The sequence below is a fragment of the Canis lupus genome, chromosome 8 (genome assembly GCF_003254725.2).
Source record: "Canis lupus dingo isolate Sandy chromosome 8, ASM325472v2, whole genome shotgun sequence".
Classification (NCBI taxonomy): Eukaryota; Metazoa; Chordata; class Mammalia; order Carnivora; family Canidae; genus Canis; species Canis lupus.
In genome coordinates, this window is record NC_064250.1 from 60,884,953 (window position 1) to 60,910,911 (window position 25,959).

Genomic DNA, 25,959 nt, shown 5'->3' on the forward strand with positions numbered 1-25,959 from the left:
CAAAATTTTTCTAGTTTGTTTTGACACATAGGACATCATTGGAGCTGCTTTAATAAACGTATTTTAAAATGTAGTGGAACTTACGTGTTTCATTAATTATATATTCCACCACCTAAATGGGGTGAAAGCAGTTTATTTTCTAAAGCGGGTTTAATATTTTCCTCTGAAATATCTTTAAATCATTCATTTCCACGACAAACCCTGTAATACAAAAGTAATCTCTGAGCTGATCTCTGACCAAATCACCACAAATTTTAAATCAGCAGCATCTAAATTAGTGCTCCTGCCAGCCTCGGTCATTAATCTCTTTGTACAACAGCTATTTTTCTGTTTAAAAGAAATAGTAAAATGGTGTTCTTGTAAGTTAGGGTTTAAATTTGGAAAGGGATATATGATCCCTTTAAAGAAGATCGTCTGCCTCAGAAGGCAGTCTGTATTCCATTCTGGGTTAGACATGGTTACCAAGGAGACAGCTCAGCATCATCAGTAGGCCTATAGGATTGGGAATCTAGTGGGCTCTCAGGAAATGCTTATAGGAAAAAAAAGGAGAAAAAGAGTGAAGGAAAAAAAGAAGGAGGAATGGTGGAGGTTAGGAGGATGAGCTTTTATCTGTTAGAAAAGAACAGTATGATGGTTAATTTCATGTCAACTTGGTTAGGCTTCGGTACCTAGATGTTTGGTCAAACATTACTCCAGATGTTCCTATGAAGGCATTTTTAGAGATGAGATTAGCATTTAAATCAGTAGACTGTGAGTAAAACAGATTACCTGCCACAATGTGGGTGGGCCTCATCAAATCAGTTGAAGGTCTTAATTAAAAAAGACCAACCACCACCTAGTGAGAGAGAATTCTGACAAGAGGCTGCCTTTGGAGTCGAACTGCAGTGTCAACTCTCCGGGGTCTCTCCTCCTGTTGTACTGCCTTTTCTCTCCCAGCCTGCACCCATGCCCTCATGGACAGTTCCGTGTGATCACCTGGAAGAAGAGAACACATGTGTCTTGTGTACAACAGTTCTGCGTGATACGTAGCCACTCCTCAAAAGTGGACAGCTGCAACACTGCAGCGCCTTTCTGGAACATCTGTGAAGGGCAGCGGTGACATGAAATACTCTCAGGGGGCAGAACTTGGAGCAATGTACCTGATTGGTCATTTGCTTGGAAGGAGAAATGTCCAGACATGCAATTAGATATGGATTCATGGTCTGTGGCCATGTGAGGTCTGTGGTTTGACTTGGAGGGGTTATGATTGGAAAATTGGTGAAAATTGTCTCTGGGGAAGAAGTATGTGGACAGACCACTCTGAATAGGTAAAAAATGTTAGAATGTCTATGTCCCCTATGAGTGCTCACCAAAAGGGGACCCTCGCAAGAATTTTAATTATAGAGTGGGTAGGACAGCCAGCTCTGTGGATACTATTCAGTCTCTTTCTTCAAGCCAGTCCTGTCATTGACCAATGGGTTCATGAACAAAATGGCTGGGATGGCAGGGATGGACATCATGCACAGGTTCAGCAACAAGGACTTTCAGTCACCAAGGTCAGGCTGGCTGTAGCCACTGCTAAGTGTCCAGTCTTCTGGCAGCAGAGACCAACACTGAGCCCCTGGTATAGCATCACACCCAAGGTCATTAACCAGATACCTGGTTGATTATGTTGGGCTGCTTCCATCATGGAAGGGGCAGTAGTCTTCTGTCTACAGCAATGACTCCACTGAACTGGAAGTTAGGACTGCCATCCAGACATTTTGGCCTCCTCCTGCTTCTGATCAACAGGCAAAGGAGTCCTATGCTGAATGGAGTGATTATTCCTGGTTACCAAGGGGAAATTGGCCTGCCGCCCCACAGTGTAGGTAAGGAAGTGTGTGTCTGGAATACATGAAATTCCACAGTGTCTCGTACCATCCCCATGCACTGTGATTAAGGTGGAGGGAAACTCCAGCAACCCAGCACTACCGGTGGCCCACATCCTTCAGGAATGAAGGTTTGGGTCACCAGCCAGGTAAAGAACCATGACCAGTGGAGGCGCTCGCTGACGGCCAAAGGAATACGGGATGGGGACGGGGTAAAGGTATTTATAAATACCAGCTATGAGCACGCAATCAGCTACAGACATAAGAACAGTAATCATTACATTGTAAATGTTTATAGGTAGATATTTATAGGAAGATATATAGATATCAAATGTCTTTGTTTTCTTCTCCCTTATCAACTTATAATGTAACACAAATGATTTTTTATGTATAAAATGACTTTTTATTATACTATTTAAATATTGCTAATTTTACATCATAGTACTCATATTATAGGATACCAAGGAGAAGGGTAAATACCACCTAAGGACTTTTCATCCTCCTCTGGGGAAAGGGTGAACGTGTTTTCAGTTGTATGGAGGGTAGTTGTATCGTTAGATGGAGTTACGGCCTTGTCTTTGTCTTTATTTGGAGATAAAGCACGATTTAAGGGATGTGTATGGGTGCCAAGGACACAAGGGGCGGACAGGGGATGGTTAATCTTATGTGTCAACTTGACTAGGCCATAGCACCCAGATAATTGGCCAAACCCCAGTAGAGATGCTGCTGTGAAGATAACTTTTAGATAAGAGTAACAGTTAAAAATCAGTTGACTTGGTGTAAAGCGAATTTGATGGGCCTCGTCCAATCAGTTGAATGCCTTAATATAAAGAAGACTACAGTCCTGGTACCTCCAGACAAGTACACATTATTCAATGCTAAAAAGAAATGGTAGCACCAAGCCATGAAAAGACACGGAGGAACTTTAAATGCATATTACTGAGTGAAAGAAGCCAGTCTGTAAAGGCTTACATACGGCATGATTCCATCCATATGACAGTCTGGAAAAAGACAGACTCTGACAGCTAAAAGATGCATGGTTTCTAGGGGTGAGAGGTCGGAGGAGGAATGGATAGACTGAGTACAGAGGATTTTTAGGGCAGTGAACTACTCTGCGATATTGGATGACAGACACATGTCATTATACATTTGTCCAAACTCAGAGACTACCCAGCACCAAGAGTAAAACTTAGTGTAAAGCATGGCCTTCTGGGGTGATGATGATATGTCAGTGGAGGTTCATCAAGTATAACAAACGTATCACTAGGGTTGGGGATGTTGATAAGTGGAGGAGACTATGTGTGTGGGGGGGGGCAGGGGAAATTTCTGTACTTCCCCTCAATTTTGCTATAAAGTTTAATTTGCTCTACAAATAAGTCTATTTACAAAAAAAATTCCTTAAAATCTCTGTACACATATGAGTAGTATATGTATACACACACACACACACACACACACACACACAGAGTTGTTGTCACAAGAGAGAAAAACAGTGCAACTCAAAGCTTGAGGAGAAACAAGGCTTTGGTGGGTGTAGCTGTGAGCAACCAGGAGTTAGAGTCATCCCGGCTCCCACTGAAGGAAGTTCAGAACAAGTCTTAGATTTTTAACAAAATGAAGGATGAACCCACTGGCCTCAACCTTGCAGTGCGTAAGTGAGAGCAGAGGAGCCACTTGCCCCAGAAAGTCCACCTCTTTCATTAATCCTACTAGATGTGCACACAGACTCATGCTGGGCACTTGGGTTGGGAATCTGGGGAAAGCTATGGGACTAGTCACAGCAGCCAGAAGCTTTGGAGGTATAAAGGCTCCAACCACTGAGAATGGAAATTGTCCACGAAGCTTTAAGACTAAAACAAAGATGAACGATGATTGATAAGATTCAAGGATGGGGGAGAAACAGAGCAAAGATACTTAGGTGTATATTTTCTTTAGTAATTTGCTCTGTGGGGCTATCTTCTTTGCTTTTTCATGTTTGCTATCTGTTTTAATAAAGAGATCTCTTCTTTGTAAAAAGAAGTTATAATTAGGTTGTAAAATAACTTAATCTTTCGGCTAATCAGACCTTCAGGAGATGTGGGGTTTTTAGACTGGAAAGCGCTAATGTAAGAATCATCACTTCCTTGCGGCCAGCACCCTAATCCTATGCAAAGTACTAATAGGAACTAAACAGTCTTTTGAGTGCTGAGCTTACAAACGCAACCTGTAAAGCAAAAGAAAGTATCAGGGCGCTGCAACAGCATTAAAACTTCCATGTCGGGACGCCTGGGTGGCTCAGTGCCTGCCTTTGGCCCATGTGATCCTGGAGTCCTGGGATCAAGTCCCACATCGGGCTCCCAGCATGGAGCCTGCTTCTCCCTCTGCCTGTGTCTCTGCCTCTCTCTGCGTGTGTCTCTCATGAATAAATAAATAAAATCTTTAAAAATAAAAAAATAAAACTTCCATGTCTGCGAGCTTCAAATGCTACACTGGGTTTCTATTACCAACGATTTTAACACAGTGGCACTCCAGACACCGTATCTAGAGGATCATGAGCTTTATCAAGTGTGAGGACTCCCTATAATGTTTCCAGAATTTCCAGGATCCCCTATGGAGTGGTAGCCATATTTTAGTATCCAATGCAAACACAGGATGACCAAAAGGTGCTAGGGATTCGGAAGTTATTTTAAATGAATATGTATATTGTTACTGTGAATCGACTGTGTGCAGCGGAAGCTGTAGCTCCCATACATGGAGTCTAGGTGAGTACATGGATTCATAAACCCTTTGTAGTAATTCTTCAACAGCCTCGGGGCTCCTCTGCCACTGATTTACATGATGGGGTGTGAAGCCTCCCAATGACCTAGACCTTTAAGCTCTGTGTGTCTGACTCAGAGCAAAGGCAAGATCCTCCCTGGGGATCCCAGTTACTCATCGTGGCTCCCACTGACACTCTCAGCCTCTCCCTCGCGGTGTCACTGCCTCTACTCTCTTCCACCCCCTATCCCAAGTCAAATCCACGCTCTACGTCATGGCCAGAGACACCTTCCTAAAAATCTAGATCTGGTCCAGCCACTTCCCCACCCAGATATATTAGTGTCTCCTCATGTACCAAGAGCAGTGGTTCTCAAATGTGGTTACTCAGCCGACTCATTTGGATGACTTGTGAAAACATTTCCAGAATTCCGACTCAGTCGGAGGTGGGGACCAACGATTTGCATTTCTGACAAGTTTCCAGAAACAACCCTTTGAGAAACAACTGAGGTAGAGGAGTAAGACCCAGACCTCTTAGTTGAACAAAGTAGGTCCTCCATGATATGACCCTGACATCTCTCAAGTTTCATTTCCTGCCTGGTCCGCCTTTCACTCTTACCCACTTGTCACATTCCTACTCATCCAAAGCTCAGGCATCACCTTCCTCTCAAAGCACCCTCTGAGCAAAATTAATCAGTTCATCTTTCCCCTTCTCCCTGACTTTGTTCGCATCTTTCTCTCACTCACGCAGCCCACCTCTTTGGAATCCATTGCTTCCGCATGTCTGCCTCGTGTACCCGATGGTGTGCCCCGTGAAGACAGGGAACTGGTCATCCACCTTCTGGAGCACCAGAAGATAGTAGGTGCTCAATAAGTATTTCTGCATGCTTTTACATCAGGGTCAACAGCAAATGCACAACTTTTAAAAGACACTGCTTCTAAGGCCCTTAGAATCTCTGCACCCTGCTGGTTCGCGGGGCTATGATTAGACTGCTGTCGGTGACTCAGAGTTCAAGATGCTGCTGGTAGGAAAGAAAGTAATATGTCATTAACACCCTGCAGCTCTTTGTGATCCTGATTCAAAAGGACATATACACATATGCATATCACGCCTGCAAACAAAATGAAGACACGCGCAAAATCTTTACCGGAATCTGAGATTAACTAGACTAACACCAAACCCAAAAACCTGTGTTTGGCCCTCAAATTCTGTGTGGCTCAGGGACAATCAAAGATGGCTCTACAGTCATCCCAGCAACACAGCAGCTAAGCCAGGGCAGCTACATTTCCGTGATCCTTTCCATATGCCTTTTATGAATTCCCAAATAACAAAGCTGAGAAACATTTCAGAGAATTCTCAAATAACAGAATAATTGGAGTATAGCCATAGGAGACGGAGGGACTTTTTAAATTTTTGAGATCCCGACTGGCCATGAAGTGATGAGAAAAAAAAAAAAAATCTCTAAAAACATCTGCTACCGCTACTAATCAAAAGTGGACTTCCCTCCTGCACTGTTGGTGGGAATGTGAACTGGTGCCACAACTCTGGAAAACTGTGTGGAGGTTCCTCAAAGAGCTAAAAATAGATCTGCCCTATGAACCAGCAATTGCACTGCTGGGGATTTACCCCAAAGATACAAATGCAATGAAATGCCGGGACACCTGCACCCCGATGTTTATAGCAGCAATGTCCACAATAGCCAAACTGTGGAAGGAGCCTCGGTGTCCATCGAAAGATGAACGGATAAAGAAGATGTGGTCTATGTATACAATGGGATATTCCTCAGCCATTAGAAACGACAAATACCCACCATTTGCTTCAACGAGGATGGAACTGGAGGGTATTATGCTGAGTGAAGTAAGTCAATCGGAGAAGGACAAACTTTATATGGTCTCATTTACTTGCGGAATATAAAAAATAGTGAAAGGGAATAAAGGGGAAAGGAGGAAAAATGTGTGGGAAATATCAGAAAGGGAGACAGAACATGAGAGACACCTAACTCTGGGAAATGATCTAGGGGTGGTGGAAGGGGAGGTGGGCGGGGGGGTGGGGGTAACTGGGTGACGGGCACTGAGGGGGGCACTTGATGGGATGAGCACTGGGTGTTATCCTAGATGTTGGCAAATTGAACACCAATAAAAAATAAATTTATATTAAAAAAAGTGGACTTGACGTGTGCTTTGTCATAGGACTATCATATTGTTGGAGACACCTGCCCGACTGAAAAGGTGCATCTTCAAATGTAAACCATATTCTATACAAAGAGTCTCTCATTCTTCTATTATTGGCTCCTACGTGAAGTAGAGTCTGGTTGATTACTCATTGGTTATTAGAAGATTCTAGCATTATTCCTTGGAGAGAGGGACCTGGTCTGTGATTGTTAAAACTTGTCAATTCCTTGTTTCTGTCTTCCTTCCAACTCCCTGGCCTGTATATATTCATACATACACATACAAATTTTACACACACTCACACACACATTCTCACTTTTCAACTACTCTCGACTTTCATAAATTAATTTGTTAAACACCTCCTCGTGCTCTGATGACAGCTGCCAAATTTTGCATAACCTTTAACTAGGCGTTATCGGCTCCTGCTCATCAGAACACATTCAGCTTTTAAAATGGTCTTCAGACGTTTGATTTATTCATTTATTCAAGAAATAATCAAGGGTGTCATAGGTTCTGGTGGCCCAGCAGTGGATAAAATAAAAATGATTCCTGGCCTCACTGAGCTCCCAGTGTTGTGGGGGAGACCGTCAGTGAACAAATGATTTCATAAGTAAATGCACAATTGCCAAGTACTAGGGCCTTGAAAGAAAATCTCTTCTATGAGATATTAAGAATGGAGGATCTAATTTAAATGAAGGAAATATGAAAGATCCCACTGGGGCTCCAATTCATCACACTTGCTTGGATCCAAGCCCTTGTCATATGATTGTTGCAGTCCTGCTCACAAAAGGGGCTACTCCACTTTTCACACTTCACCTCTGGCTTTGGCCTTGTGACTTGATTTAACCAATAGGAGGCAAACAATGGGTCGATCGTGAACCTAAACCTAAGGAGTCCACCTGTGTTTATCCTTGCCTGTTACACGTCTGCCATTTCCTGCAAAGAGCATGTCCAGGCCAGCCTGCTGGTCCCAGAAGGAAGAGTGATACCCTTGCACGACCTGCCCTTGCTAATGTGCCCCAGTCAATTCCAGTTTAAAGCAGAGCCTTCAGCCATCCCTCAGGCACACGTGTGAGCCCAGCTTATATCAGACGACTCAACTGACCCATAGGCACATGGACTATAATAAAAACATGATTATTTTTTTCAACCCCTGAGTTTTGGCATAGTTTGTTACTTAGCAATAGTTAACTAATGCAGGGCGCTGGGGAATCCTTCTCCAAGAAAAGTGACATTTGGCTGGAAGTATTAAGTAGGTCTTAGACAAATGCAGAATAAAGGGAAGAGGGTCCTGAAGACTTCAGGTGAGCACAAGCTGAAGACACTCACGTGAGTGGAAGAAGCCTTACAGTTTGCAGAAGGGAAGGGCTGAAAACAGAGAGTGTGTCTCACCAGGAGCTGGGTCATGCATAGCCAGTCACACATGACTTAGGAGAAACTGTATGAGATGGTCTTCCTGGAGGATTTAAGATCGAATTTTGAAAATTGAATTCGGAGGAGAGCTATTTGTAATCTAGAAGATTCAAATTAAAGGATTGTTGTCTTCATTATCATTCATCTAGAGCTGCACTGCCCTGTAGGGTAGCCACTAGTCACATAAGGCCACTCGAGTTTAAGTTAATTAAAATAAGATAAACTAAAAAATTAAGTTCCTCAGTTGCACTAGCCTCTTTTCAAATCCCCAATAGCCCCATGTGGCTAGCGGCTACCAGATTAACAGTGTAAATTAAGACTTTTCCATTATGGGAGAAAGTTCCGTCGGGTAATGTATTCATTTCTTATTATTCCCGTGTAACAAATTACCACAAACTTAGTGGCTTAAAACAGGGCAAATCTATTATGTCACAGTTTCCACGGGTCAGAAGGCTCTGCTGAGTCTCACCAGGCTGAAATCAAGGTGTGGGCTGGGATCTCCCCTGAGGTTTGAGGTCTTCCCCACTCACTGGTTGTCAGCAGAATTTTTTGTCATATCTGTATGACCAAGGGACTGCTTGCAGCTCCTAGAGGCTTCCTGTGGTCCTTACCGTGGGTTTCCCTCATCTCTCCATGTAATGGTTTATTTTTTCCCCTTGAGGCCAGCAGGATATTATCTCTTTGGCCCTTCACTTTCTTCAAAAGGGTTTCCTGATTAGGTCAGGCCTATCCAGGGTATTTTCCCTTTTGTGTTAACTCAAAAGGCAATTGAGATGAGTAACAATCAGAGGCATGATAGCTCTGTTACCCACTAGTCCACCCACACTCAGGAAGAGGAGATGATGATACAGGGTGTATACCCGGGCAAAGGGGAGAACCTTGGGGTGCATCTTAAATTTCTGTCCACCACAGATAGAAGCAATCTAGAAAGTAGAACAAGGTTCAATAAATTAATAGAGAAGACAAGTGGTGGAAGCATTTGGACCAATTAGCACAGGCTTAGAGCACAGGTATAATAGCTATTTAAATAATGTTGACCTCAGGGAGGTCTGTAACAGCCTCCTTGTAATTAGTGGCTGGCAGCAGCTGGGATCAGGGTTCGTCCCCCGCAGCTTCACTCAGAGTGTCTGCAACTGGGACACTGCACACAGCCGACCCCTCAAAGCAAGTATGTGTAGACTCATCTTAACTGCTGACATTCCTACATTTTGTGTTCCTGCTGTTACTAACCTCCCAGAATTTCTGACCTTCTGCTCGTCTTGGTCTGCAGAACCCAATGGCTCCTTCTCAGATGAACTCATTTACTGGCTTGACACAGCCCAGCTTGGCCTGAATTCCCTGGCTTCCGGACGCTTGGCCCAGCTGACTACCAACAACTGTGGAGCTTCCATCCTTGGCTTGCAGACCTGAAAACAGCCAGGTATTCTTGGGCACAGTCCCCACCTCTCACAACCCCCTGTCTGGCTGCTGCTTGTCCCCTAGGGTGACTTGTGGGGGGGGGGGGAGAACTTTGAGTATTGATTTTCAGGGAGATGTGGGGTGGGGGGGAGAGCAGATGTATAAAACATGTACATCGTTTGACTTGTTTGCCCTGAATGTAAACTTCCATCACTGCTCATAAGGACTCTGTAAGGCTAATTCTTAATTCGTAAGTGCTAATTAAAAATCGTAAGGAATAGAGTTATCATTTTGACAGAGTCAGAGCCACATAATTTTAAATTTCACAAAATGCTGGTGTTTAAGAGTTGCATTTAGTTATTTTAAGAAATTCTATTTCAAAGCTTATACCTGATTCTGAAATGGCCTCTATAGTAGCACTTCCTTTAAAAAAAAATATTTTTTCTTTTTTCCTTACAAGTGAAGAATAAGTGTTTGCATTCTAACTACAATCAGTGTTTCAGCGGAGTAGAGATATTTTAGTGCCTTGGGTGGGCATTTATCTTCTTGCCATCAGCACAATAGAACAAAAATGTACCCATATTAGCATTAATAATAAAACCAAGTCCATTATGCAGACTTTCTTGTCAGTTAAATTTGTTGCAGGCTCAGTTTTGGATTCAATTTCATACATTTGGAAGTACTTTTGCTGTCAAGCAAATTTTTGTTTTATCATTTTAATTTTGGAGGGTTTTTTTTCCCTCTCCTGCGTCTGAATTACCTTTTTAGAGGTTGGAAAATGGTTCTTCCCACTGATATAGGAAGGGTTTGATTTGGCAAATGTAGATATTTTCCCTGTGATGTGAATAGAGTTAATTTTAACAGAGCCGTTTCATTTTAACAGACTCGCACAGGGCATGTCCTGCCAAACAGCTTTGTGGATGATCGTCAACTGATGTCAGCACAGTTCTAGAAATAGTATTTGATGGTTAACAGCTGCCACAGAGCCAGAAGGGGAACACGAGACATTGTGTTTCAGGAGGGTTTACAAAACTAGTGGCTATTGTTTTTATTTATTTATTTATTTTATTTCTTGACAATGGAAGAAGAGATTAAAATACCGAGCGTAGGCTTTTTTATTTAAAAGACTTCTAAGTAGGTCAAGAGGATCCTGGAACTTTGACACTATGTGTAATGTAAATGGTGTGCTCTGAAATAATATTTCATTAATTTAATATAGGCTTTACTCATTCTGCAGTTACATATATGGCCATCAATTATGGAACAAATGTTTTTCTTTAGGTCGAAAATTGCAAACTTTTTCTTTAAAGAGCCAGATATTAAATATTTTAGGCTTTCTGGGCCATACTGTCTCTGTTGCAGCTATTGAATTCTGCTGTTACAGGCTAAAGGTAGCCACAGACAATATGTGAATAAATGGGTGTGGGTGTGTTTCAATAAAACTTTATTTACAAAACAAACAGTGGGCCTAATGTGGCCTCAGGCTATAGTGTTCCCACCCTTGCTTTGAATAGGAAGTGGAGATATGCCACACATTCCATCCTGCTTTCCAGAAAGGTTAAAGGTACCCACACTCTCTTAAAGGCTTATGAATCAAGTTCCTTGCACACTCCCTGTGGAAACACAGCAGTCTTTTTATGGCCACAGAGGGGTACTTAATTATATATGTATATGGGCTCTACAACCACTCTAATAATGGTCTGAGAGTAACCAAGCAACACATACGCTTTTATGAACTGAGAGGATCATGATCTCTGGTGTACAATGAACCTGATTTTTCTTCCCTTTCTTATTTTATTTAAGTTAATATCACTCTTAAAGTTTGAATTATCTTGCAAGAAGGCAGGTTCATTAGCTCCAGTTCAGCTTGTGCATCATCTTAATGGGACATATTTTGTAATGATGTGAATCACAAAACAGTCCTGTGCTTCAAATGACCTAAATGTTTCATTGAAGTCATTACAAGCAGTGCACACGAGTACGGATTTTATTATTTAAAGACAACTTAGGCAGAAAAAAAAAATTCTGGGAAGAAAAGTTTAAGCGTGGTCTAAAAGGAAAAAAAAAATCAAAGAATATGCTGGTTGTTTTTGCAAAAACCTTAATAGGTCTTCCCTTCATCCACTCTCAACTATGAACTTATTACCATGAAAATGACCAATCTGACAGTATACAAAGATGGTGGGGGAGAAGGGAATCTAACAGTACCTTACACTATATATTTTTCTGCATTCACGTATCACATTTGTTCTAGAAATGCCATTTAAGCCCTTGGCATCTCAGAAGCAAAGGGATGGTCTCAAGCCTAAGAATGTCTGCTTAAATAGGATCCCATCTACTAACAACTTCCTGAGAAGCCAGTGAGTACTCATTTCAAACATGCCTCGGGTTCTAGGCTACATTTTCTTATAATAGTAGTTTTTCAAAAACTTTCCTCTATTAATGTCACCATTGTCTCTTTGTTGTCTTGTCTTTTCTTGTTTCTCCTATGTGTTTCTGGAGATGGAAATATTATCTATTTGTCTGATTGAAATCAGAGTGATTGTAATACTCTAGCCTTTCTTTTGAACTCGGTCTGTTACTTGCCTTCAGTAGATATGTCACATCACACCATAGCACTGCACCATGCCAGATGCTATCATGCCATCTTTTTCTTTAAGGGGTTTTTCTTAAAGCAATTTAAGTTGAATAAGTAAATCATTGTACTCTAAGTTATTCCTATCCATGTACATAATTTATAAAAACTATGCCTGTTATTGTGTTACTCATTTCCTAATTGGGTTAAAGCCATCTGTAGATCTCTTTGGCTTTAAGTTATCTGAGGGATGCTGTGTTGTCAGCAACCATTTTTCAATTTACTCTCACACTGTCATGAATAAACATTAGTGGTCTCAATATTGATTGCTAGAATGTCTCAGCCCTAACTTCATCATCACACTCTTCAAATGGCATGGAAGTGTTTTTATGGACATTCTTCTCCCTCCCAAGCCCTCAGTTTCATCCTCTGGAATCCCTGTTAAGTGCTGAGCAGATTTCCTAACATATTCCATTACTTCACAGAATATTCCCTCTGCTTCCTAATTATAGCCCAAACCTGCTCTCTCTTAAGGATACAGATGCTCTTCATAGGATCCTCAAGAAAACTTGCTCACTCTCACAGGACTGACATGTGACAGGGCAGGGAGCTAGAGGTGGAGGGAGACAAAAAGGGCCTGGTGCAGGCATACCTTGGAGACATTGTGAGTTTGGTTCTGGACCTCTGCAATAAAGTGAATATTGCAATAAAGCTAGTCAGATGAATTTTTTGGCTTCCAGTGCATATAAAAGTTATGTTTACACTATACTGCAGTATGTTAAATATGCACTAGCATTATGTCTAAAAAAGCAGTGTGCATGCCTTAATTAAAAGCACTTTTTTGTTAAAAAATGCTAACCATCATCTGAGCTTTCAGTGAGTGATAATCACTGATCACAAACCACCATAGCGAATATAATAATGTAAAAGTGTGAAATATTACAAGAATTACCCAAATGTGACACAGAGAAATGAAGTAAGCAAATACTCTTAGAAAAACAGTGCTGGTAGACTTGATCAGTGCAGGGTTACCACAAACCTTCAGTTTGTAAAAAATGCAATATCTATGAAATGCAATAAAGTGAACTGTAATAAAATGAGGTATGCCTGTATTTCCTTAGCTTCTCATTGTTGCAGCCAAATAATCATTCCTATACCTTCATTCATACTCCTCTTTCTCTTTGAACCTCATGCCATCTAATTACATATTTTCTAACCACTCCTTGTATCTCTCATCTACTGATACCAAGGCCAGCATGTTCAGAAGCATTACATAGAGAAAGGATTCATGTAACAATCAATATAATTCTCCTTTGCTCCCCATATTCATCAAAGACAGCTTAGTCTCCCTCTCTGTCATAGGTCCCAGAGTCATTTCAAGGATCCCTGATTTCCAATGGGTAATCTGTCTGAATTCTTACCTCACTTTGTTCACACTTCAATTCCAATGACTTTGATTTTCACATTCATGAGTGTGTGATGTTTATTATCATCTAGAGCACTATATCAACTTAAATAATTAAAAAGTCTTAAAGTTAATTCCCAACCAGTCCCTGACTGTCCTTACTTTGCTCCCTATCAAATCATTTACCTTCATGTTTCTCTCAATTTTTATATCTGCAAACAACTTTATGGCCTTAAAGACACATAGATATTCAATTGTAGGTAAGTTGTTTTTAAAAACATTAATTGAAACTTTCTAACAGTGGCTAAGGAAATGTCCTATACCAATGTTGCTTCTGAGAAAAGTTAGAAGAGCTGAATAGAATATTAAAACACACACACACACACACACACACACCCTAGAAACTCTGAAAATATCATAGAAATATCAAAGCAGAGATAATTTTTAGGATTAAGATTTGAACAAGAGTAAACCTAAGAAAGGTAAGCCTGGTATTTGAAGTGATAAGATAAGCAGAGATAGTAGTAGTCTCAGAGATTCAAGAAGTGTTATGAACACTCAAGTGATACATACATATTACATATATATATTTATGTATTACTATATACATAGTGAAGATGCTAAAAAAACTAAAGACAAAGAGGAATTCTTAAAAGCATCCAGAAAAAAATAATATATTAGTTTTGAAGAGGCAATACTATAAGACTTACAGCTGACTTCTCAACAAAACAATGGAATCCAGAAGACGGTGGGATCACACATTCCCAGTGCTGAAATAAAATAATTGCCAATGTAGGATTCTATGCTCAGCAAAAATATTCGTCAACAATAAGAATGAAATAAATACATTTCAGACAAACAAAAATGGATACCACTTTTTTTAGCAGTGGATCTGCTCTAATGCAAATATGAAAGGGAGATTTTTAGGAAGAGGGAAGAAAATCCTAAATGGTATCTGCAAGAAAGAATGAAAGATAAACACATAGATAAATTTAAATATATGTTTACTATATAGAGAAATAATAACAATGTCTTTAGGACTTGAGATATATATATATATAAAATTAATGTACATGACAAAAACAGCCCAAAATGTGAGGAGTAAATGGAGTTAATGTTTTAAGTTTTAAGCATTATCAGAGAAGAAGAGCAGTCATTTATATCATACTTTGAATAAATTAAAAATGCACATTGCAAAATATAAGACAACCACTAAAATGAATGTATAAATAACAAGCAAGAGAGCTGGAAAATATAATAATGAAATGGAATTAATTAAAAAGAAGACAAAAGAGGAGAGAAAATGGAACAAAGAACATGTAGGATAAATAGAAAGCAGATGGTAAGATGGTAAACTTGAATCCACATTGATCAGTAATTACATTAAAAGTAAATTTACAAATTTTCTAATTAAAAGACAAAAAACTTCATACTAAATTAGAACAACACATTGCTTACATGAGTCACATCTTAAGTATAAGGATACAGAAAGGTTGAAAGTAAAAAGATGAAAAAATATACACCCTGCAAACACAGTGAGAAGATGTTGTAGCTATATTAACATCAGTCACAGTAGACTTTATTTATTTATTTTTACATTAAGAGTTTTTAAAATTTAAGTTCAATTTAGTTAACATATAGTATAAAACTAGTTCCAGGGGTAGAATTTTAGTGATTCATCAGTTGTATATAATACCCAGTGCTTGTTACATCAAATGCCCTCCTTAATGTCCATCACCCAATTATCCCATCTCCCTCACTTCCCCTCAGTGTGTTTTCTATAGTTAAAAGTCTCTTTTGGTTTGCCTCCCTCTCTGTAGATTTTAAAGCAAAAAACATTACTGGAGAGAAGGGATAGTTATTTATAGGTCTCTATGTGATAGAATTAAAATGAGACAAATCTATAAAGATAATGGAAAATTTTAATATACTCCACTTAGTAACAGAGCAATAGACAAAAAAATTGGTAAAACTACAAAATAATTGAATAATATGGATTAAGAAACCTAATGAATGTATATAGAAAATTTTATTCAACAATTGCAGAATACACATTCTCTTCAAACACAGAATTTACAAAAATTGTTTATATGTTGGGCCACAAACTTAAAATAACTAAAATCATACACAGCATCCTTGGGCTGCCATTTTATTAAATAGAAATTAAAAATAAAAAAACTAGAAACCCCCAACATATTTATAAATCAAACAGCATAGCTTCTAATTAGTACAGGTTAAAAAGAAGGCACAATGCAAAAGAGAAAATATTTTGAAATGGGTAATAATGAAAACATAATCTATCAAAACCAGTAAGATGCATCTAAAGCAGTGTTTAGAGGAAAATTTTATCCTTAAATGCATGGATTTGAAAAAATAAAAAGACTAAAAATCAATTAGCTAAGCAACCAGCTCAAAGAGTTAGGGAGGGGCACCTGGGTGGCTTATTAAGTTGAGTCTAACTGTTAATTTTGGTTTAGGTGATGACCTCAGGGTGATGAGATGGAGCCCCATCATTGTGAAATTGAACCCATTCCCACTCCTTGGGGCTCCATGCTGGGTTCTGCACTTGGCATGAAATATGTTGGTTCTTTGAAAAGTCCAAAAATTTTGATAAAGCCCTAGGCATAATGATCAAGAAAAAAAAAAAAGAAACAGAGAAAAGGCACAAATGACAAATACTAGTTATGAAGAGATACATCTCTACAGGCCTTACAAATATTAAGGAGATAAAGAAAAGATATTATACCAATAGATTTAAAAACTTAGAATGAAATACACAAATCTGTCAAAAAACAAAACTTACCAAAACTAACACAAGAAAAAAAAGAAAATCTGAACAGTCCTATATATGCTATAGAAATTGAATTTTTTATATGTTCCCCACAAAAAAATTTCAGATGCAGCTGGTTTCCATGGTAACACCTACCAACTATTTAAAGATGTACTAAAGTTCATTCTTACTCAACAGCATCCAGAAAACAGAAAAAATACTTTCCAACAATACTTTAAGAAGCCAGCATAGCCTTAATACCACAACATAAAAAAGTATATTATGGAAAACACAAAATTTGAGGAAAATCTTACTCATAAACATTGAAACAAAAATACTAAGCAATATACTAAGAAACGGACTCCAGTGATATGTAAAAAAGTGATACATGTAATGAACAACTTGAGTTATTTAGAAATCAAGAGTATTTTAGCATTGGAAAATCAGTTAATATAATTCTTCACATTAGCAGAATAAAAAATTAAAGTCATAGGATAGTTTCTTTTTTCTTTTTCTTTTTGTTTTTTTAATTGAGAGAGAGAGAGAGCTCAAGCAGGGGGAAGGGGCAGAGGGAGAGAGAGATAATCCCAAGTAGGCTTCTTGCCAAGTGCAAACCCTGCATGTTGCTCCATCTCACAACCCTGAGATCATGACCTGGGCTGAAATCAAGAGTTGGACACCTAACCAACTGAGCCACCCATGCATCCCCATAGGATAGTTTCAATTGATAAAGCAAATGCATTTCCTCAAATTCAATATTCATTTACACTTTTTGAAATACTTAGCGAACTAGGAATAGAAACTTTCTTCCTTCTAATGTAGTGTATTTATTGAAAACAAACAAACAACCCTAAGACAAGCATATTTAACAATGCCATGCTCAAATTTTTCATTTGAGATAGGGAACATGATGATTTTGCATACTGAAAGGCTTAGCTAGTTCAAAATGACTGGAAAAAGAAATAGAACATATAAAGATTGGAAAGGAATATAAAAATTTGTCATTGGGATCCCTGGGTGGCACAGCGGTTTGGCGCCTGCCTTTGGCCTGGGGTGCGATCCTGGAGACCTGGGATCGAATCCCACGTCGGGCTCCCTGCATGGACCCTGCTTCTCCCTCTGCCTGTGTCTCTGCCTCTCTGTCTCTCTCTGTGTAACTATCATGAATAAATAAATAAAATCTTTAAAAAAAAATTTGTCATTATTCTGAGAAAACATCATTTTACCTGTATAAAATTAAAAGGATTCTTCATTGTTAATTATAATTAATTAGTGATTTTAACAAAATCTCTGGATATGAGTTTAATATTCAAAAATCAATTTCTATTTCTATAAAACATCAATAGCAATTAGAAATTGAAAGTAACAAAATGGCACCTGACTTCATATGAACACAACTTGGCCTCATATGATCCAAATAATGAGGTAGAATATAGACTTAAATATAAAAACTAAATAATAATAATAATAATAATAAAGCAGCTTCCTAAAAGACAACATAGAAAAATATCTTCATGACCTTAGATGAGGAGAGATGTATTTTAAAAGACTAATAAATTGCACTCCATAAAAATTGCAATCTTCTGTTCATTAAGAGATACCAGAAAGAGAAAGAGAGAGAGAGACCAGGTAAAGACTAAATAAGCAAATAATAAAATGAGCAAAAATATTTCCAATATATGTAACAGACATAGCACTTGTATCTATTCAAATCAATAGGCAAAAGTCAGGCAACACAATTAAAAATGAGTAAAGACTTGAAATAGAGCACAAGAAGACATTCAAGTTGTAAATAAGCATGTAAAATGAGCTCGACCACATAACCCATTAAGGAAATTAAAATTTAAAACCACAGATAGAGGAGGATGAAGAGTACCCTTACCCTGATGAGCACTGAGAAATGTATAGAATTGTTGAATTGTTATATTGTATTCCTGAAGCTAATATAACTCTATATGTTAAAATGTTAATAATACTTCTCTAATAATAATAACAATAGTAAATTAAAACCACAACAAGGTACCACTATATCAGAATAAATGGATACTGAATTTTGTGAAATGCTTTTGCTCTCTTAATTGAAACTATTCTGTGACTTTAATCCTTGTTCTGTTAATGTGGAAATTACATGGATGGTTTTCGAATGCTGAACCAGTCTTGCATTCCTAAATGAATTCAACTTATTCATTACATGTATTACATTTTTACACATCCTTGGAGTCAGATTACTAGTATTTTTGTGTCTATGTTTATAAGTAGGATGATCCTCAAAACGCCTTAAATTAAACAACAACAACAACAACAACAACAACAAAACTGAGTGTACCAAGTGTTGATAATGATTTTTGACCAATGGATCCTCTGAGAAAAATACAGGGTGTAAATTGGTATAACTACTTAGGAAAACAGCTTGGCATCACTTGCTACATTTAAACATACACAAAATCTGAAACTCAAAAAGAGTCAAAGTCATGCTGGTGTCACTGGTGTTGTTCACACTCAATTTCCTTAATTACCATTATTATTTTCTTTCTACAAAGTTAGAAAAGCATTAAGTCACCATCATAGTGCATCTCTAAAGTTACCAAGTGTTTTATGGTTTTGTCAGGCAGTGTTGGGTATTTGAGTTAAACACAAAAGGGGAAGGTTGGGGGGCACCTGGCTGGCTCAGCTGGTAGAGCGTGCAACTCTTGATCTCAGAGTCCTGAGTTTGATCCCCATTTTGGGGATAGAGGTTACCTTAAAAAAAAAAGGAGGGGCACCTGGATGGCTCAGCCAGTTAAGCATCTGCTTTTGACTCAGATAATGATCTCAGGGTCCTGGGATGGAGCCCTCATCAGGCTCTGTTCAGCTAGGAGCGGGCTTTTCCTTTTCACTCTCCCTCTGTGCTCTTTTTCTCTCTCTCTTCCTTAAATAAATAAAATTTTAAAAAGAGAGAGAGAGAGAAGGTAGAAAGAAGTTCTCATTAAAGACTCTTCACAGTGGTAGAGGCTAGGTTAATCAGCATACAGGACCAAAAGCCAGAGGCTGGATTTTCCAACTTGGCAGAGAGATCCATAATCCATTCATTAGTTTTATTTGTTCATGTTCTGTTACAGCATTTGGATGTGACTTTTTAATACAGCCTTTTCTTCTGTTCTCAATAAAGTTTTAAAAAATCAAGTGCAAAACTGAAAAATCTTCAAACATTGTGACAAAATCCTTTAGAGTTGAGTTTGGGTTCCTACGAAAAGTTAGTCTTTGGTCCTCCTTTACCTTAAGAATCACGGTGTTGGAGTATCAAATTTCCTCAAAAAAGTAAAAATAGAAGTGCCACACCATCTAGTAATTCTGCTTCTGGATATTTCCCAGAAGAAAATGAACACTAATTTGAAAAGACATAGGTACCCATATGTTTATTGCAGCATCATTTTCCATAGCATCTTAAGTGTCTGCCAGTGGATGAATGGATAAAGAAGATGCAGTATATACATACAACAGACTGTTACTGAGCCATAACAAGAATGAGACCTTGCCATTTGCAACAATGTGGATGGGTGAGAGGGTATTGTGTTAAGTGAGATGAGTCAGACAGAGAAAGACAAATACCATATGACCTCATTTCTATGTGGAATCTAAAAGGCAAGACAGATGAACACACAAACAAAATAGGAACAGACTCCTAAATATAGAGAGAAATTGGTGGTGGCTAGAGAGGAGTGAGGTGGGGGGGATGAACCCTTTTTGCCTTCATTTAAACAGGTGAAGGGGGATGAAGAGGTACAGACTTCCAGTTATAAAATAAATAAGTCACAAGGATGAAAGTTACAGCATAAAGAACAGAGTCAATAATATATTAATAATTTTGTGTGATGACAGGTGGTAACTGCATGTAAGCATTTCGTAATGCATGTAATTGTTGAATCACTATGCTGTATGCCTGAAAGTAATATAATATTGCATGTCAACTATACCTCAATTAAAAAACAAAAACAGGGGCACCTGGGTGGCTCAGTTGGTTAACTGTCTGCCTTTGGCTCAGCTCATGATCCTGAGGTTCTGGGATGGAGACCCAGTCTGGCCTCCTGCTCAGGGAGGAGTCTGCTTGTTCCTCTCATTCTGCTGCTCCCCCTGCTTGTGCACACACTTTCTCCCTCTCAAATAAATAAATAAATAAAATCTTAAAAAACAAACAAACAAAACATGAAAACAATTGTGGTATTGGGACCTGAAAAGATTAGTGAGAAAAACCAGTTAAGTGAGTCACTTGGTAACATACAAATTGTCTTCACTGGCACAATTAGAGTCATAAAGAAATAATTCACCTCCTGTCTTATTTTGAAATGTTATGGGCACTTCCCCCTCAACGCCCCAACGTCCCAACGGCCAACATACTTCAGTGCAGAAAAGCAGAATCTTTACTCATTGTCCATCATTCTTGTAGCCTGACAATAAAGAAGTCAATACTCAGTGAGCTCAAGTGAATCATATTCCTCATTTTCACTGTGTTCTTCAACACTTTTACAGTTGGGCTTCCCTCTTCCTTTGAGGCAGAAGTTGGCATGCAGGAGGTTGGTCTTGAGATGAACACCTGAGGGAGAAAGAGAAGATAGAAGATTGGGAAGAAGAGAAGCTGAGCTACAGCACTCCAAGGCGTCAGTTAACCCTGCCGGGAGCTCTGGAGTGGCAATGGCCCTTCAGAGTTGTTCTGCATTGGGGCCTTGGGGTTGGGCTTCTGTACCATGGTGACGAACTGTTGGTTGTGGATGCCTTGGCAAAGGAGCATGACCTTGGGTGAGATTCTCTTCAGCCTCTGTTGTTCGATCAGGGCATCGTGGCAAGCAGCCAGCACAAACAGCAGATCAGTTTGGGAGGCGTGTCATTGACCATCGTTATGCTCTGTGGAGACACAAGTCTTGAGTTGGCCTTTAGAGGCGGCCTCTTTTACCCAAGTGGTCCCATCTTTCTTTGCTGTGCTCATAGGTGCTAATCTTTCAATCTTGAGCCCAAAATACTTAGCCCCATTGAGTTCATGGCTTATGGAGTAATTTATATGCCCAAATACAAGGCGATGTGTGTGTGTGTGTGTATATATATATATATATATATATGGCAATACCCATGAGAAAATATAAAACAAAAGCCTTTTGACAATTTGAATATAACACAAACATTTAGGAAACATAGATGAAATGGCTGTCTACTCATAACATGTACTTTAATTAGGTATATTTAAAATCTCATAAACCATCATGCCATGATTCTATCTCAAGTCTTCATGTGCTTTACCATTTCTGTCATCACGGGAATCACTTTTTTACTTTTCTAGAGTTTCCCAGAGCCCATCACCTTTGTTTCTATCTAAATGGTTAAAGATACAGTAGTTTGGGAATCTCTGTGTAATAATGACTTTGGAAATTGTATCCTAAGCCACAAGTAGTCATTTACTATTTGTGAACTCCTCAAGGTAATCACTAAATTCATTGCTTCTTAAAGTTGTTTGTCTTTTCTATCTTTTTTCTTTTTTTGGAGATATAACTGACATATAACATTGTATATGTTTAAAATGTACAATGTGTTGACACATTCATACATTGCAGTATGATCACCACTGTAGCATTAGCTAACACCTCCATCATGTTACATCATTATCATTTTCTTGTTTATGGTGAGAACAATTACGATCTAGTCCCTTAGCGATGTTGAAGTTTATAATGTTGAAGACTATCATCCTTCTGCTGTGCATTAGCTCTCCTGGACATATTTATCTACTAGTTGCAAGTTTGTATCCTTCAGCAACATCTATCCAACTCTCCCACTGCTCTGCCCCTGGGAACAACCATTCTCCTCAGCTTTTATGACTTTGGCTTTTAAAAATTCCACATAGAAGTGATATCATATAGGATTTATCTTCATCTGACTTGCTGCACTTCTTAAATTGTTTTTTTTTTCTTAAATTGGTTTTTAAAAGGCTTATTCTGAACAATTTCCAACCCATGTAGTTGGGAGGTCATCTTACTATTTGCAATTACTAGATCTGTGTTCACGTTTTCTTTTTCTTTTTAACTGACGCCACAACTTAACCACCATCATGATATAAAACCAGGAACATCTCCCAGTGGCATTTATGATTCAAAACAAAGCAATTCAGGGATGGCCTGGGTGGCTCAGTGGTTGAGCATCTGCCTTCAGCTCAGGGCATGATCCTGGGGTCCTGAGATTGAGTCCTGCATCGAACTCCCCTCAGGGAGCCTGCTTCTCCCTCTGTCTGTGTCTCTGCCTCTCTCTCTCTCTCTGCGTCTCTCATGAATAAATAAATAAAACCTTTAAAAAATAAAAAATCAAAATAAAGCAATTCAGAGGGCACCCTGTAATATGAGGGACTTAGTAAAGATTCTAACTTCAGGCAACAACTTCTTTTCTGAGGGAGTATACTGGGGAGGAGGGAGACCTTGCCTTATATTTGGGTCCGTGCAGCAACCAGGAACTGAACAAAAAACCTTTCCTCTGCATAACTGTTTCCAAAGAACAGACGGAGAGCTGCCCTAACTTCCCAATCTCCACTCTTACATTTATCTTTATCTTGTCTTCTCTCCAGTGTCAGATGGGACTTACTAAAGGTAAGAAAAAGAAAAGACAGACTCATCATTCAAAGCTGCACACTTGTAGCAAAGACAGATCCGAGTCACACGATTACAGAGAAGCTGAGAACCTGGTAAAACCAAATAAAGCAAATGACAAATTGCTGAGAGGAGAAAAAAGAAAGAAAGAAAAAGAATGTGCCAGTGGCAACACTAGTTTATCAGAGAGATCAATGATGTGACAATATCAGTGTCCCTCCTTTATCAGAGACATCAGTGATGTCCTGGGACAGTCCTGGTGACCCTGCCCTGGCTTGAAAGCTCAAGACTGAGCCCCAATCCCTTTCTAAATCTGCCTACCCACTGAGAGTCTGTGCAACCCAGCAGCAACCCCAGCAGCAACCCCAATACCACCTGGGTTGCTAACCGCAACACGTGTGTTGTTCCTCCTTCCCTCGGCCTCCCTAAAAAAGGTGAAAAACCTCCTCTGGAAACATGTGCCTCCCTCAGAGTTACTAACCCAGCTTCTACACAGCTTTCCTCCTCTCTCCAAACTCTGCTCTTCCATCCTTTCCAGGAGAAGCCCTCTTCTCATGATCTCCCAGGATATGTTCCTGTTCCCTAGAGTTCAGCTGTCTGCCTGTGGCCTAAGAAAACTTCCCAATCTCTGTAGCTTTGCTGCCTGTGAACATGGGCAGACGGTTGGCTTTAAACCCCCAAATCAGCCACATGCTAGCTATGGAATCTTGGAAATGCGTGTGATGAAAGGACCGATCTCACAGGACTACTATTTCATGATTAGTTGAGATCATACACATCACAGGCTTAGGACAAGGGTGGGCACATGGGCACATGGTGTGACACATGAACTGCCAGCCGCTCTTCCTAGCACCTCTTTTTCCAGCCTATTTCTCAATTCGGAGTGATCTTGTATATGATCATTTACATTTCCCATAAACGCCATCAACTGAACTGGCCCCATTAAAAACTCACCATCCCACTTGTCCACCGCATACACACATACGCCTAACTACGCTCTTCCCTGGGTAACGTACTCTAATGTCAGGCAGCATCCTTGAAACAGAGAAGTAGTTTTCAACACCTAATTTTACCAAGTTACTTTGTTCTTTTGTTTAGTGCCATCGCTATCCACACATGTGTGCAAGCCAGAGACCTCAGCACGATTTTTGACCTTTCTTTCTCCCTTTACCCCCAGCACCCTCCCTTGCCTCAAAATTAAGAAAATAGCAGGAGAAGAGCCGTTCCAGATAGAAAGGCCAGCTTGTTCAGGCGCTGAATGGGTGAATGGATGTCCTGTGTTTATCTGGCTTTAAAACTGCTGCTAATATGCTATTTCTAGAAGGTATGTGGGGCAGAATGACAAGCCCAACAAAAATAATACATAATACTTTGTGTATGTTGTCATTTTCAGGGTGATTAAATAGTGTCTTATTTAATTTGTACAACAACCATGTGAGTTGGGCAAGGAAGCTATCACTTTTCCAATTTTAAAGATGAAATTCAGAGGTACCCGGGTGACTCAGGGGTTGAGCGTCTGCCTTTGGCTCAGGGCGTGGGATCGAGTCCCGCATCAGGCTCCACGCAGGGAGCCTGCTTCTCCCTCTGCCTGTGTCTCTGCCTCTCTCTCTGTGTCTTTCATGAATAAATACATAAAATATTTTAAAAAAATGAAATTGAGGCCCAAAGGGACCTCAAAGACCTGCTAGAGTTGCCTGATGTGGGACCCATGAATGGAGCAGCCGCTCTAGTGATTCCCAGATGTGTGCTCTTTCCTCTATGTCACCAGCTCATCCAACACCGATCAGGGCATCAAAGCTCACATGCAAAGCACTGCCTGTGAATTAAGGTCACTCATTGACTATATTGGTTAGGGTTCTGCAGAGACACAGAATATGTGTACTTATTGTGGATAGTGCTAGTATATATATAGAGAGAGTTAGAGAGATAGAGAGATTTTAAGGATTTGGCTTATGTGACTATGGAAGCTTGGTAAATCCAAATCTGTGGGATAAGGCCTGTGGGCTCAAGACCCAGGGAACAGTTTCAGTCGCAGCTCAAGTTTGAAGGCAGTCTACTGGTAGAATTTGTTCTTGCCCAGGGGAGGCCAGTCTTTGTTCTCTCAGGACCCTCCACTGATCCCATGAGATCCCCTGCATTACAGCAGGCAGCAAGCAACGTGTTCATTCAAGGTCCACTATTTAAACGTTAATGTCATCCAAAAAAACACCTTCACAGAAACACCCAGCATAGTGTTTGACCAAATAACTGGGTACTGTGGCTCAGCCAAGTTGACACATAAAATTAACCATCACACTGTCATAGTGCGGGCCCCCAAAGTGCAAGTCGAGACAATGATGCTGGGACCAGTGGTTTATATGGAAGAGCAGGTGTGTGCAGGGGTGTGGGGAGGAGGCACAGGGAAGGGAAGAAAGCCACTGAAAGGAGCATCACCAAGCTGGACAATTCAGGAGACCATCAGAGAACCTGAGTCAAGGATTTTTCCTCTAGATTGCCACCAGTCACTGAAAGAGAGGAGCCGCGGAGGAGAGGGGAGTGCATGAATTCTCCCTGCATTCCCTGCCTGCCTCCTGAGGAAGAGTGGGCTCTGTTGGCCAAAGAAAGCCCTTGGACAAGAGAATGTAGTGCCTGGAGAGGGGGGATGGGCCTGAGAGATGTGGCTGGACACCAACAGTGTCCAACCACTGCCCTCTGTGACCTCCTTGTGGGGAGGGACTTCCACATCTCCCTAAGTGTCAAGGCCTCTCCCCACCTCCTGTTCCCTGATGTTCAGCAGACCCCTTCAGGAACATGGTTGAGGTTCTGGTCAATAATCAGATAATCAGATGCCATTGTGAGGTCAACAGTTTGCTGGGTGAGGCCTACAGAACCTCAACCTGACCCGAAGTAAGAAACAAAAAAGCCCAAAGACGGGGTCCTCGAAAAATTACATGAAGAATCACCATGTGACCCAGGAATTTCACTGCTAGGTATATTTCACTTCCCAGAAGAGTGAGAAAGTGAGACTCAGCCACTTATATGACAATGTTCAAATATGTGCTGCCGCC

At 39.9% G+C, this 25,959-nt stretch overlaps 2 long non-coding RNA genes across 2 annotated transcripts; one reads left to right on the forward strand and one right to left on the reverse strand.

Moving 5' to 3' along the window:
- Positions 1-489: 489 nt before the first annotated feature.
- On the forward strand, positions 490-21,193 carry LOC112657720 (uncharacterized). The gene is made up of 4 exons (XR_003135246.3): positions 490-1,847; positions 9,436-9,585; positions 11,818-11,923; positions 20,820-21,193. It is a non-coding gene; the product is annotated as an uncharacterized LOC112657720 (long non-coding RNA).
- Positions 20,621-25,724, reverse strand: LOC112657719 (uncharacterized). The gene is made up of 3 exons (XR_003135244.2): positions 25,665-25,724; positions 21,034-21,191; positions 20,621-20,883 (listed from the first exon to the last, which is right to left on the reverse strand). It is a non-coding gene; the product is annotated as an uncharacterized LOC112657719 (long non-coding RNA).
- Positions 25,725-25,959: the final 235 nt, after the last annotated feature.